At 45.9% G+C, this 15,450-nt stretch overlaps 1 pseudogene; it reads right to left on the bottom strand.

Moving 5' to 3' along the window:
* The window catches only part of LOC144798023 (cyclic AMP-dependent transcription factor ATF-1 pseudogene), a 61,407-nt pseudogene that overhangs the window by 33,733 nt on the left and 12,224 nt on the right, over positions 1 to 15,450 (bottom strand).

Here is a 15,450-nt window from a genome sequence, read left to right as displayed (position 1 = left end):
GCCAAGCTCCAGGGGGCCCTCTCAGCACAATGCTCTGGCTGCACAGCTCCTGATTGAGTCAAAGTGGACCCCCAAAGCGATACCAAAGGGCATGATGGACAGAGCGCTTGAGCAAATCAAACACTCACCCCCAGTGAACTGATCTGGGTTTAATCAATCATCATTCTTTAGCTCACTCCACCACCCAGTTCAGACGTATGCAAATCAGTCTGACCCTGTGCCTCATGGGAACAGTCCAGCCCGAACTGCCAAGAAATGTCTTCCCTGGACCGGAAACAAGCATCCTGGGACCGGTTTCGGGCTCATAACACTCATCAGCCAGGCAATCTTGAATCCAGTGGCAAAGTGAGCAAGGGACCCATGTCTGGGCATACCCTGCCAACTTAGGGCATACAACGCGATACCAAAGGGCATGATGGACGGAGCGCTTGAGCAAATCAAACACTTACCCACAGTCAACTGATCTGGGTTTAATCCATCATCATTCTTTAGCTCACTCCACCACCCCAGTTCAGACATGGCTTATGCAAATCAGTCTGACCCTGTGCCTCATGGGAACAGTCCAGCCGACCTGCCCCATAATTGATTACTGTATCGACTTGAAGGAACCAAAATATTACACTAATGGACTATACTCACCAGTAGCCCATACACCTTACTTACAATAATAAGTCAGTCGGCAATGGAGAAGGTTCAATCATTTATTCTGCAAAATACAAACCCTGATAGGGGAGCCTCAGTCTACACGACCCTCAGAGGTGCGCAGAGGAGACTGCCTACATGCAAGTGGTACAAAGCATATATACATTTCACACATAGCACGATGACACCTTACTAGGAAAAATACAACTTGTCAGTGAGCCAGCAGGAAAACCCATATAAGGCACAATTGATTGCTAGTAGCTGGGCCCAAGCTATTCCGGGGGCAGGTCAGTAAGGTGCCTCCCTTTCTATCTGTAGCTCGAGGAGTGCGAGAACGGGATCTGCTAGAATGTGCGCATCCCACAAGAAGGGCAGGTGTGACCTTGGGTTTCCCTGAGCTACAAACTAGCAAGACGAGCAGACAGCTAAGCCAGCATTGTGGTTACATGTAAAAGCCTAATCACGTGATTTAAGGGAAACGGTACATGGAACAGAGAAACGAAACGCAAGGGCCTGGTCACATCAATAGGTTAACGGACAGAGAAAGTGAATAATTCTTTACTATAATAATACAATGTGAATAATGCAAGGCTAACGTGTGGTTATAAGGTTATATTGTATATATTAGGCCAATAACATGTACTTATCGAATTTATATCCCATCAGACGGCCCTTTTGGCCTACTATAGCCAATATAACTAGATTTATTCTACAAACACTCCCTCATCAATCTGCATAGGATCTGAAACCTCCTTCGGAATCATTTGTTTTTCGACTTTGGTCTGACGAGAAACGGTCAAGGCGGACGTAATTCTAGCCGCACAAAAAGAACAACAAGCCGGGCCACAATGGAGACAGAGGCAGCAAGTAAATATGACTCCAAAGGCTCCAGCATGAATCATAAATATTTTCCAACCCCAGGTAGATAAAAGACCCCAGAACCACCCACTAAGAGACCAAGTACCATTGTCGACATGTGCTTCACTAGCTAACCGGTGTAATTTCTGAATTGCAAGATGTATGGTTGAGTCCGAATCAGGAATGAAAATACATCAAGAGCTGGCGATTACGCGGCAGGCTCCTCCCCTATCTACGAGGATGACGTCAAGAACCATTCGGTACTGAAGCGAAACAAGCCTCGTAGCCTGAAGCTCGACAGTAATATTGGTCAGAATCCCAGTTGTGGTCTGAACCACGTTCTCCACTATCCTTGAAGCGAAACAAGCCTCGTAGCCTGAAGCTCGACAGTAATATTGTTCAGAATCCCAGTTGTGGTCTGAACCACGTTCTCCACTATCCTTGACAGGCGTTGTATACTACGGCTATTAAAAATTGGTCCCCAAAAAGGGGTAAGACCTTTGGTGAAATCTTCAAACTGTTGTAAGGAGGTATCAGTCTGATCAGTACTATCAGTATCGAAACTCCTGATACTCCGGTTAGATTCTATCTCTCTTTTAACTAGCTGATGTGTCTTATGATAGTCAGATGGGGCAATATATACTAGGGGGTAGAGGAATGAAAGGTAACAACGCCCTGCCCATCCTCGAGGAAGCCATGTATATGCGTTTTCACCACACACAAAATATACATTCGGGGGAGTAATCACTGGAGGAGTGCTGTACGTTTGCAAGGTGTAAGTGTAATTACATCTACTGCTTCCTACCTTAATGTGACCTCGTCCCTGTATGCAAAAGGGGGAAGTACCATTTATAATGGGAATAGGCAAAGCTTTGTCATTAGTGACATTTCGTTCTTTGAAGTGCTGAAAATACATGGTGGAGTTGAAAAGTTCAAAATCCTGCATTTCCTCCTGCAACCAGGTAGCATTTTTATATTCAGTGTATACATTCATGCGAGCATTTGGGTCCAAGGATCCTTCTCCTCGATTGCCTTCAGCATCAAATCCTTGATGCTGCTCTATGTACTTCAGAATGGCCTCATAATCTCTTTCGGTATATATTTTAGGTTCAGCTACACAATGAGAATACATTAGTGACAATAATTGGAACTAGGCTTCACAGCTAGCTAAGTGAGACAAAGGTAAGGAAATGAAAAGTTCATGCTGATGCATTACTGACGGGAGTAACCCACAGACCCAACAATTCGTTTTGTTCGTTGTGCTATGAGCCTGATGTAACATTTCAATAAAAACATTTTTTGAATAAGTTTCTCTGTGTCTAGCCTTATGCGGAGGTAAGGAATAAAAGAGGTGTTCCTCCGGGGCAGGGGTAGTTCCTAGCAATTTCTGTACAGGGTGCTGAAATTCTAAATATGCAAATACACACATCATAATTACTGTGATTATAACAATAAAAGCAACGAATACCACCTTCACTCTGGTGGGCCATCCGGAAAATGATTGCATATTATCAATATACTGTCGAGGGGCAAGTGGTCGTTCATCCTCCATGGCAAATCGGGCAAAAGGAAACATACTCTCTATAAGTCCAAAGTCTAACTCGGTTCCTCTCTAAAAGTCGAAATCTAATCTTTGTATCCACAAAGCACACACACCACCAGAGGGTTCTTCTCCCTGTGTCCGTTAGTGTCTCACAGGTAGACTCCTATCGTTCATCAAAAGAAACAAACTTTATATTCCAGTAGTACGACCGCAGCCCTCAACTCAGTCTTTCTTGCTGAACAGAGCTATTTATCACAATGTTCCAAGCTCTCAACAAGTTCAGTCCAGTGTCTCACTCAGTACCCCAGTAAAACTATCCCATGTTCCTCAACTCAAGTCTCTGTCTACCTCCTACCAGTGGAAGCTGGGGTACCGCACTGTTTTCGGGGCCGCAGGTCGTATTTACAATGGCCAGGTTGCTCCTGGTCAGAAAACAATTCCGCTGCAAGGGCATCTGATGCATCCGAAACCTGTGGTGCCCTAGGAATAACAGCTTCCGTTGATTGAGCTGTCGCACTTTCAACTGCGGGCAACACCTCACTTGGTTGCCCTATTTCTTGGACGTCGGAAAAGGGGACAAAACTTTGATTCAGCTCCCCCTCTTGGCTCGGAACTCCTTCTCGGTTCCGCAGGTCAAACGGCAGAGGCAGTGGCAGCCGTTTCAGATGGGTGACGTGGATCCAGTGCTTTCTTCCATTCACTTTCACCGCTGTTCTTGTCACCAAAAGGATCTGGTAGGGATCGGTCCACTTCGGCTCCAAACTCGATTTCCCCTGGAAATTCTTCACTAACACCCACTGGTCAGGTAGCAATCGATGTCCAGGACCCTCCGGTAGTGGCTGCAATGTGTACGATACCTGTTGATGAATAGAACGCAAATCTTTAGTTAACGCGTTCAGGTAGTCTGTCATCAAAGGGTAATCAATATCCCTAAAGGATCAGGGTCTAGGGACTCCCCACACATTGGCGGGGTGACCAAAGATCACTTCGTATGGGGACAATCCAGTTCTAGTGTGAGGGGTTGTCCTTAGGGACAGCAATGCCAATGGAAGTGCGTCGGGCCATTTTAGTCCAGTACTCTCACAAATTTTAGCCATTTTTAATTTCAGGGTGCCATTATACTTTTCAACCAGGCCATCCGACTGGGGGTGTCTGGCGGCATGGAACTTTTGTTTTATCTGCAGTCCTTCACAAACACTCTGTACTAACTGGGCATTAAAATGAGGCCCGTTGTCGGACCAGATGACCCGGGGCAAACAATATCGGGGCAAGTATTCCTTAACCAGGGCTTTGGCAGTTGCAACTGCAGTAGCTTTTTTAGTAGGGTAGGCTTCAACCCATTTACTGAACGCGCATACCACTACCAGTACATGCTTCAGATTATTTACTCTTTCCATCTGAATGTAATCAACTTGTATCACCTCAAAAGGCAAAGTCGGTGGGGCAAAATTTCCACTCAACACAGATTCTCTATCTCCAGGATTATGACGTAAACACACAGGGCAATATTTCACTATGTGTGCTGCAGTTTTGGGAATGTTTGGGTTGTTCCAACTGGGTCTAACACCGCACAAATACCTTTTGCACCTATGTGGGCCGGACCATGGGCCATGGTCACTACAGCATACACCAATGCATTAGGTAGTAACCATCGCTGTTTCACAGATAGATCTATCCAACAGTCATTCTTATCTAGTTTGCCTACTTCCTGTTCCCATCTCTGTACTCATCTATTGTCGCTTCCTTTTGTAGTTCTCTCACACTTTCCATAGTGTTATCGAAGAGGGATGTTTCTCTTACCCATCGGTCCGATGTGCTAGGGAACATGGGGCTCATTCTAGTCTGGGCTGTTTCTTTCGCTACTGAATCAGCAAAAGCGTTTCCCTTACCAATGGAGTCAATGACTTTCTTGTGGGCGCTACACTTAATGATGGCCCCTTTCTCTGGTAATGTCAAAGCAAATAATAATCGATCAATCAGAGGGCCATGCTGAATTTTCTGGCCATGTGTGGTAAAGAAACCCCTCTCCCGCCACAGCCTCCCAAAGCTATGGGCCACACCAAAGGCCTACTGGCTGTCCGTAAAAATGTTCACCCTCAGTCCTTCACTCAATTTGCATGCTCTTAACAAGGCTATTAGTTCAGCTGCCTGGGCTGAGTGATGAGAAATCCTTGCGGTCTCCACCACCGTCTTTAATGTAGTAACAGCATATGCAGCTGTCACAGTGCCATCTGGTAATTTAAAACAAGAGCCATCCACATACAACTCCCCTTGGGGTTCAGATAAAGGGGTGTCAGTGAGATCTACGCGTTCCTTCGTTTCCTCTTCTGTTCTAAATATACAATCATGGACATCGTCCTTTTCCATGGACATTCGAAGGGAGGGGTAGTAATGTGGCTGGGTTCAAAGTGGCACATCTTTTAATGATAAAATGGGGTGCAAACAAAGTTAACTCGTACCCTGTCAATCGAGCACTCGTAATGTGCTGAGTCTTAGTTCTATTCAAAAGGATATCCACAGCATGCGGTACCATGACTGTGAGATCTGTATTCAGGACTATTCCCTATGATTTCTGGATGGCCACCGCTACTGCAGCAGTGGCCCTCAGGCAATTCGGGAGGGCTCGTGCAACAATATCCAGGACTGATGAAAAGAATGCACAGGGTCTTTGCTTTCCGCCAAAACCCTGTGTTAACACTGAAAGTGAGCAACCGTCCACCTCATGCACATAAAGTGAAAAAGTCTTCCGGTAATCTGGAGTACCCAAGACAGGTGCAGAACAAAGAGCAGACTTTAAAGGATCAAAGGCTTCTTGACATTCATCCGTCCAGGGCAGGGGTTCATGCACATCTTTGGTTGTCAAATACAACAAGGGTTGTTGCAACTCTGGGCAATAGCTTGCTTAATCTCCACAACGGCCCCCACAAAGGATGCCTGGCCTCCACCTTGGGGGTGCCCAGGAGTGGACACCTCACAGGGAAAGCCAGGATGGGTTCCACAGCGGTATTCGTACAAGCGCCTTGAGACCCTTGCGGGTGAGTAGTGCGCTATACAAGTATCAATTTACAATTTACAGAGAGGAGTGAATAGTTAGGAATCCACTGGCGACAGTAAGAGGTTATACCAAGAAAAGCACGAACATCACGTTAAGTACGAGGTACAGACATGTTAGTTATCACAGATATTCACTCTGGAGTCAATCGCCTCCCCGCTTTTGACAGTAAGTGGCCAAGGTAGGTCACTTCCTGTCGACAATATTGGAATCTAGAAAGGGACACTTTATTACCCTTGGTAGCCAAATGTTTCAATAATTTAACCGTGGCCTCCTTACAGCCTTCCTCAGTATCCGAGGCCACCAAGATGTCATCCACATACTGGATGATCGTATTCCCCGCAGGCAAAATTAATTCATTGAGGACTGCTTTTAAAGCTTGGCTATGAATGCTGAGACTCTCTGTATAGCCTTGAGGTGCGCGTGTGAATCTAAAGCTCCAGCCAGCTAATGAGAATCCGAAGATATGTCTGCTGTCAGAATGAATAGGGATGCTAAAGAAAGCATTTTTTAGATCGATTACCGAAAAATACTGAGCCGTCGGGGGAATCATTGTTAGAATTGTAGTAATATCGGGTACCACTGGGTTTGTGGGACCACGATTTTGTTGACCTCTCGGAGGTCAATCACAAAACGATATGTATTTTTATAATCCGGGGCACCATCAATTGGTGTTTTCTTCAAAATCGATAAGATCAGGCTGTTACAAACATTAACAGCTGTCTCCTCTACCACTCCTCTCTGAATGAGGTCACGGATAATGTGCAACAAGGCCTCTTCACCTTCTAGTGAAATTTTATACTGAGGAATGCGGGGCAGCTGTGCATTAGGTTTCAAGGTTATTGACACGGGGGCTAATCTTAACAGACCTACATCGGTGTCTCCAGTAGCCCACAGTGTCTGAGGAATCGTAGAAAATTCAGGGGGAAGGCATTCATTTTTAGAAAAATACTGTGCTGCATTCGGGGGGGGTTTCTGCATTGTTAAATAGACACCATCGGGGGAGCAGAACATTTGTGCATTTAACCTTTTCAAAATGTCCAAACTCAAAAGGTTTTCTCCACAATTTGAAGTTAAAAGAAAAGGCGACTGTATAGAAATGGGGCCAATGGTTAGAGGCAGAGGTTTAGAAACAGGGCTAACACAAGGTATCCCAGAGAATCCCACTGATACTTTATTTTGGCCAGACAGAGCAGCCCCTGGGACCAGTGTACGGGCAACTGAACTATTCATTGCCCCAGTATCCACTAGAAATTTTCCCGATGTTCTCAACAGTTCCCCTTTTATATAAGGTCCCTCTTGGTCAACTGGTTCTGTAAAGTGGCCCCCGCTCTGTCCTTGGCTGTCTCATGCATAGTCCTGTCCATCATACCCATCATCCCCATAATTCTCGTTGTAGTATTGCCTGGTTTGAGGATTGTCAAAGTAATTCTTTCGGGAATCCTCATGCTGCTTCTCTTCTCGTTTCATGCTATTTCGGTCTATATTTCGTCGACCCCTTCCTCGTCCTCTATTAGGACTGTTCATTGCCTGCAACAGAGGGCAATCTACCCTCCAATGTCCTTCCTGTTTGCAATAGGAACATTGATATATACCAATGTTCGGGGGACCTCCTCTACCTCTTCCCATAGTTGCACCCCTTTGGAAAGAGCCGTGCCCTCCCCGTCCTGTATTCTGTCCTCTACTAACTTGCTGCAACAGAACTCTAGTTTTTAAGTCTTTTGTCTTCTTTTCTGTCTTCTCTTTACTTTCATTCTCTCGATGTTCATAATATTGAGCCATACTGAGAATTACTGACGGAGCAGCTGTAGTCCACGTGCTCTCGGCTGCTTGGAGACGGGACATAACTTCAGGGAGCAAATTTGTAACGAATCTATTCACAAATAACCGTACCCCACCTTCCGTGGATAGGTCCTGCCCACTGAAATCTATGAAGACTTTTTCAAATCTGGTAAAGAAATCTGACACGCTTTCATCCTTCTTCTGTTTACAGGCTGTTAATTTGTCCCAATCAACTTTTCTAGGAGGGAGGAGAGTCTGCATATATGTGATAATGTAGTCTGGTACTGCTAGTACTTGGCAGCCTCTGTTAATTCCTTATAGTAAGCAGTGGGATTTTTACGAGGGTCAGGGAGCTGAGCTTTTAGAGTGAGGACCTCGCTTCGTTTCCAAGGGATGTAAACCCATTGTTCCTGTAGCCTAGCCTCCACGCGAGCCCTTGTTACCACGTTATTGGCATCCTTTAATTCAGGTAGTTCTGGATAAAAGAGGGGGTGCACCTCTCTCATGGGTTGCTGTGCTCCCCAATCGGCACACTTTCGATGCATTTGTTCACGGTAATGTACAAGAGTAGCTACGTTCTGATATACTTCATCAGCCTGTAACTGAAATCTAAAAGCTCGGTCTCTTATATCACGCAGTATCTGAGGAGGCAATCCTTCTTCGAAACACTGCTCCCATAATGATATTAATTGGATCGCCATATTCTCTAAAGCCAGTTGCTGCGCAACTGGTTCAAAATCTTTCATAGTGCTCCAAATGTCTTCCAAAGTATAAATGGCGTTCCGCATCCACTGGGATGCCTGAATCACTATGGCCTTTCTTTCTTCCGTGCCCAACAACGACCTAGTATAGACTCGTTGATCACTCAAGTCAGGTCTAGGCAAGCCGTATATCGGGGATCTATGGCGGTCTGAGTCAGAGGGGGGAGAAATACTGGATGCAAAGGGGAGGGGATAGCCGCGTCCGGCTGTAGGGATATCAAGGGTGAGGCAGTTGGTCGGAAAATAAGGAGGGGGAAGTAATGCACTCCGTACTGACCCGTCAACAGGGGCCGTGGCGACCGTTCCCACCGGTACTCCAGCAGCCGATGCTGTTCCAAGTCGGTCTGCTCGTATCAAGGGCACTGCTGGGTATAATCCCTGCGGGGCATAAGGAGGGGGTGGCCGGGCTTCTAATAAGTCCACTATTTCATCTCCAGTATCGGGTCGGGCCACATAACTTTTGTCCATCTCTAAACGGAACTGCCTATCCATTTGTACAATATTTTCTTCGACCTTCCCCTTATCATAGGCTATCGCTTTCTGGGTGACTGTTTGTCCTGATTTAGGCTTTCCAAATTTCTCTTCTCTTATCCGTCGTCGTTTTGCCTCCTTCAACCATAGGTTCAAGGAATCAAACATTGACTGGCGGCTTTTCTTTATAAACAATTTGTTTTGGATATAATTAATCTTTTTCTCATCAAAGGACCCAGTTAGAGGCCATTGCAAATCGGAATTGTCTTTAGTATATTTATGCCAAATCGTATTAAACAAAATCGGTGTAAGACCGTGTTTTACATACATATCAAAACTGGGGCTGCCCTCGGGAGGGGCAGGCTGTCTTTCTTCCAGCCGTCCATTTTGCCTAGAGCAGCACCCAAAACACATTTTACTAAAGCAGGGCATTTTTATAATATTCACACAATTTTACTCATATATGTCAAAACCATTCACATTTGGACGCATCCTTCTCACCACTCACACTCTCATTCTCTCCTATTTTCTCACCATAAAGTGCTGTAAAGCGTCGTAAGGCAGTAGCTTTTTCTGTACTCGTTCTATGCAAATGACATGTCTTCTAAACGAACAGAGCCCGTCGGCTCCTGTTCGGGAAATATATTCCAAAGAAAACCGGACTAACAAAATTCAACAACAAAAGAAACAGTCATCAGACTGTTCTAAGATCACCTGATAGGCGAACCACAAACCCTCTTACAGGCCATCCCATGGTCCTGTTCTGGTTGGGCTGGGCGTCTGGGCACACGACTCCAGAACCCTAGCTTACCCAGTTGCTCCCAGGGTTTTCCCGAAGAGGATTTGGCCAAGGGAGTAACTCCGTACACCGCTAAGGAACCAGGTGTTGTCTCAAGTTTTCACCAAACAAGTCCATGAGGCATCTACCCGTGCAGCCACTTTGCCACAACGTCAGACCCCCAGATTTCCTCGTGGTCCGGCTTCCCCGGCCACCAACAAAAAGCAGTTAACCGCTCCCAAAGAGACACTTCCTCCAAGTGTTTCTCATCCAATGCAATCACAGATTCACTCACCTGGAGCACTCAGGTCGATTGCGAATTCTCCACTGCCGACTCCTAGACAGACCGACACAGTCTGTTTTTCTCTCGGGTTAAGCCCGTAGGACTCCAGCGTAGGGTCTTCAGCAGCTGGGAGGGATACTGGGCTTGGGAGTGGAATTTCTTGTTTTTCGTACCACAAGCGGGTGTTTCAAATCAGGATCCACTTTCTGTCCACCCACTTGGCCAGAACTCCTCCCTGTCCCTTCTACTCCTGCTTACAGGAGGGGACGACCCTATTGCGGAGTCCCGGCGGAGTCGCCAACTGAAGGAACCAAAATATTACACTAATGTACTATACTCACCAATAGCCCATACATCTTACTTACAATAATAAGTCAGTCGGCAATGGAGAAGGTTCAATCGTTTATTCTGCAAAATACAAACCCTGACAGGGGAGCCTCAGTCTACACGACCCTCAGAGGTGCGCAGAGGAGACTGTCTACATGCAAGTGGTACAAAGCATATATACGTTTCACACATAGCATGATGACACCTTACTAGGAAAGATGCAACTTGTCAGTGAGCCAGCAGGAAGACCCATATAAGGCACAATTGATTGCTAGTAGCTAGGCCCAAGCTATTCCGGGGGCAGGTCAGTAAGGTGCCTCCCTTTCTATCTGCAGCTCGAGGAGTGCGAGAACGGGATCTGCTAGAATGTACGCATCCCACAAGAAGGGCAGGTGTGACCTTGGGTTTCCCTGAGCTACAAACTAGCAAGTCGAGCAGACAGCTAAGCCAGCATTGTGGTTACATGTAAAAGCCTAATCACGTGATTTAAGGGAAACGGTACATGGAACAGAGAAACGAAACGCAAGGGCCTGGTCACATCAATAGGTTAACGGACAGAGAAAGTGAATCATTCTTTACTATAAAAATACAATGTGAATAATGCAAGGCTAACGTGTGGTTATAAGGTTATATTGTATATATTAGGCCAATAACATGTATTTATCGAATTTATATCCCATCAGACTCAGTGAGAACGGTATTGGTGGCACGGCACTGAGATGGTTCATATCCTTTCTGGCCAACCGCTCCCAAACCATATGGTCCCCTCCTTTTGCTGCTGAGATTCCTTTTTTTGAACGTGGGTGTCCCCCAGGGCTCTATTCTGAGCCCTACACTATTTAATTTGTACATGGCCCCACCAGCCCCCCTCGGGGAGTGAGCAGGGGCTAAAATAGTGTCTTACGGTGACGACACCCAATTGTTGTTTACATGTGAGAAGGGTGTTGATTTCAATGGTACTCTCATTAACTCTTGTCTTTCAAAAGTCTTTTCCTGGTTTAGTCAGAATCACTTAAAATGCAATTCCGAGAAATCCAAGATTATTTTTTTCGGGCAACGCTCCTCCGAAGCCTGGCATACATGGTGGCCACAAGACATGTCCCCTCCTATCTCTTCGGTTTCTACCGTGAAAAATCTGGGAGTCAAACTGGATGCAACCCTCTCAATGAAAGTCCAAGTTCAGACTGTGGCTGGGGTCTGTTTTGGACTTTTGAGAATGTTGCGGAATTTTCCTCCTTTGCTTTCCATTCCTTACAGGAAAACTGTTGTCCTGGCCTTGGTTCTCTCTAGACTTGATTATGTGAACTCCTTGCCTCCCGGATTATCTCTTGGGCCGACTGCAAATGATTCAGAACGCAGCGGCCAGGGCCATCTTCCTGATTGGGCCTAGAACCCATACTTCCCAACTTCTGGTTTCGCTGCACTGGCTCCCTGTGCAGAAAGGAATATTTTTCAAGGCCCTGGTCCTGGTCTTCAAAGCTTTCCACAAGATTGGAGCACATCACCTTAGGGACAGATTTCAACCTTACCTCCCTCAGCGCACTCTGAGATCTTCTTCCGAACTGCTGATTACTGTCCCTAAGGTCCAACTTTCCCGGGTGGGGGGCAGATCTTTTCATGCAATGGCCTCCAGGTTATGGAACAGCCTGCCTTTTGCTATCAGACAGAGTTCTGACCTCCTCATCTGTAGAAAAAGTTTGAAAACGTGGCTCTTTCAGATGTGATTTCAGCATGGTTGTTTGTGCATGGTCTGATGTTATGGGGTCTACACTTGTGCTCCAGCGCCGGGACACTCCTGGGAGTAGCCGTGCGCTATACAAATATAGAGGAACATAACTGCCAAGCCATGTCTTCCCTAGACCGGAAACAAGCATCCTGGGACCGGTTTCGGGTTCATAACCCTCATCAGCCAGGCTATCATGAATCCAGTGGCAAAGTGAGCAAGGGACCCTCATCTGGGCATACCCTGCGAACTTAGGGTGTACAAAGCAATACCAAAGCGGATGATGGATGGAGCGCTTGAGCAAATCAAACACTCACCCCCAGTCAACTGAGCTGGGTTTAATCCATCATCATTCTTTAGATCACTCAACCACCCCAGTTCAGACATGGCCATATGCAAATCAGTCTGACCCTGTGTCTCATAGGAACACTCTAGCCTGAACTGCAAATCCATATCTTACCTTGACTGGAAACAAGCATCCTGGGACCGGTTCCAGGTTCATAACCCTCATCAGCCAGGTTATCTTGAATCCAGTGGCAAAGTGAGCAAGGGACCCACGTCTGGGCATACCCTGCCTACTTAGGGCGAACAAAGCGATACCAAAGGGGATGATGGACGGAGCGCTTGAGCAAATCAAACACTCACCCCCAGTCAACTGATCTGGGTTTAATCTATCATAATTTTTTAGCTCACTCCACCACCCTAGTTCAGGCATGGCCATATGCAAATCAGTCTGACCCTGTGCCTCATGGGAACAGTTCAGCCTGAACTGCCAAGCCATGTCTTCCCTGGACCGGAAACAAGCATCCTGGGACCAGTTTCGTGTTCATAACCCTCATCAGCCAGGCTATCTTGAATGCAGTGGCAAAGAGAACTAGGGACCAACGTCTGGGCATACCCTTCCAACTTAGGGCGAGCAAAACGATACCAAAGGGGATGATGGACGAAGCGCTTGAGCACATCAAACACTCCCCCCAGTCAACTGATCTGGGTTTAATCCATCATCATTCTTTAGATCACTCCACCACCCCAGTTCAGTCATGGCCATATGCAAATCAGTCTGACCCTGTGCCTCATGGGAACAGTCCAGCCCGAACTGCCAAGTCATGTCTTCCCTGGACCGGAAACAAGCATCCTGGGACCGGTTTCGGGTTCATAACCCTCATCAGCCAGGCTATCTTGAATCCAGTGGCAAAGTGAGCAAGTGACCCACGTCTGGGCATACCTTGGCAACTTAGGGCAAACAAAGAGATATGGTCATGTCTGAACTGGGGTGGTGGAGTGAGCTAAAGAATGATGATGGATTAAACCCAGATCAGTTGACTGGGGGTCAGTGTTTGATTTGCTCAAACGCTCCATCTATCATCCCCTTTGGAATCGTCAAAGTGGGCCCCTCCACGTACCTTGCAGGGGGGGCCCCAAGTTTCATCACACCAGTGATATTGTATGGCATTTTATAGGTACAATTCACATTGCGCTGATATAGTCATGGAAATCATACCCATATTTAGACATAGCCCATGCAGTCCAAACACAGGCATGGCAACTTCCACCTGTACCAAAACGGCACAACGATTTCTTGGAAAATCGCCTTAAACAGTCAGGGACCTCCCCTTGCTTGAATATTGATTTTTCCAAGAACTCATGGAGTTTACAAAGAACTACTATTCCCTTGGCGTTCTTTAGATTCTTGGCAAAGAAAACTAAACCTATGCTACACCACACTTACTTCTTCCCTCGTACTAGACTTAGGTTAGGTACAATGGGGTAGGCGTATTTTAGAAGCACCAGTTGAGTACTTTTAGCCATTTGTTATGTATGTATGTATTCATATATGGTTTAGAAACCATGCAATGCTTTTACAGTATTATTTTATGATTCTGTTCTCACTGTACGCGTTATACTTTGCAGCCTGCATTACAATAGTACCAGATCACTTTACTTGCATGAGAAAGAAGACTCTTCAATAAATCCTTTTATTGAAAACACCTGTCTCTCTATTTCTCTGCACCTCTGTTGAAACAAAGCACGCATGATTGACTGAGTAAAATATTTATCTATTGTTTCCACGACTCTGAAGATACGTTTATTCTTGTGGAAATAAAGTTGTCATGTTTATGCGGTTGTCAGAAACTAATCCCTTCTTGTGTATTCGAGAAAGTTTCTAGTGATCTCTGAGCTAGCTGGCACTCACTATTAAGTTTAGTATATTCGATAGAGACCTAGTCGACCTCAGTCCTACGTCTAAACTATAGGATATACTATTCCAATGCGCAGAGCCTATTGGGAATATAGGAACTACACTACAGTGTGTGCTACTGGTCTCAGCCCAGCCTTTAAGTTAGGACTACATGTCACTTCACCCTCTTTCAAGGTGTCTATCGCCGTGTTATCCCTACTCGAGTTCACCTGCAGACCAGTTCCTATGGAGCTGGGCTTGTGCCTCAATCCATCAGACAGCCACAACCAGAGGATAATTTCTCTTTGCCTTCCCTGCTCCTGCTCTTGCAGCTCATCTACCACCTCCTTAGCGAGCAGACCACACTGGTACTGACTCTGCTGGTACTTCTCCAGGGAAAAATGCTCGCCGGCATCTCCCTTTAACTTCTCAGCTTCATCGCTGATCGCGACCAGAGCTTGGTGTTCTTTGTATGACACATCCAGTACGGTTGGATCTTTTTATTTTCCTTCTTTCAGTCCTTTTAAGCAACCTAGAGGCATGAACCACTGTAAAGAGAGAGCGAAACACAATGTTTACCGTTTTTGAACTTCCCATATCTTCGCAGAGCTCCCAACTTTCTCTCCTAGCTGGCCACCATGTTCGCCGATTCATCCGGTTATGAGGAAAATTGTTTGGACTATCCAATTAGAGTGAGTGCCTTACAATAAAGTTATGAGAGAGTCTTGACAATATGTGTAGGGGTAGAAATGTAAAAACACTCTAAATACCAACATTGCTCTTCTTTAAGTGGAACTGAAAGTACGGTCAGGAATGAGCCTCAAAGGGTCCTAGGGCCCGATGTAGGTAAAATAGATTTACCGATTTTTAATTACCGAATCATACCGATTCGGTAATTAAAAATCGGTAAATCTAAGGGGTTGAGATGTAGGAACATCCAGATGTTCCTGCTACCGAATCGGTAAAAATCTGTATTTACCGATTCGGTAAATACCGACCGATAATGGCCCATTCATTCCTATGGGCTTTGAAGCCCATAGGAATGAATGGG

Source organism: Lissotriton helveticus, chromosome 12 (assembly GCF_964261635.1).
Source record: "Lissotriton helveticus chromosome 12, aLisHel1.1, whole genome shotgun sequence".
NCBI classification, from domain to species: domain Eukaryota; kingdom Metazoa; phylum Chordata; class Amphibia; order Caudata; family Salamandridae; genus Lissotriton; species Lissotriton helveticus.
This window is presented reverse-complemented; position numbering and strand designations above follow the sequence as displayed.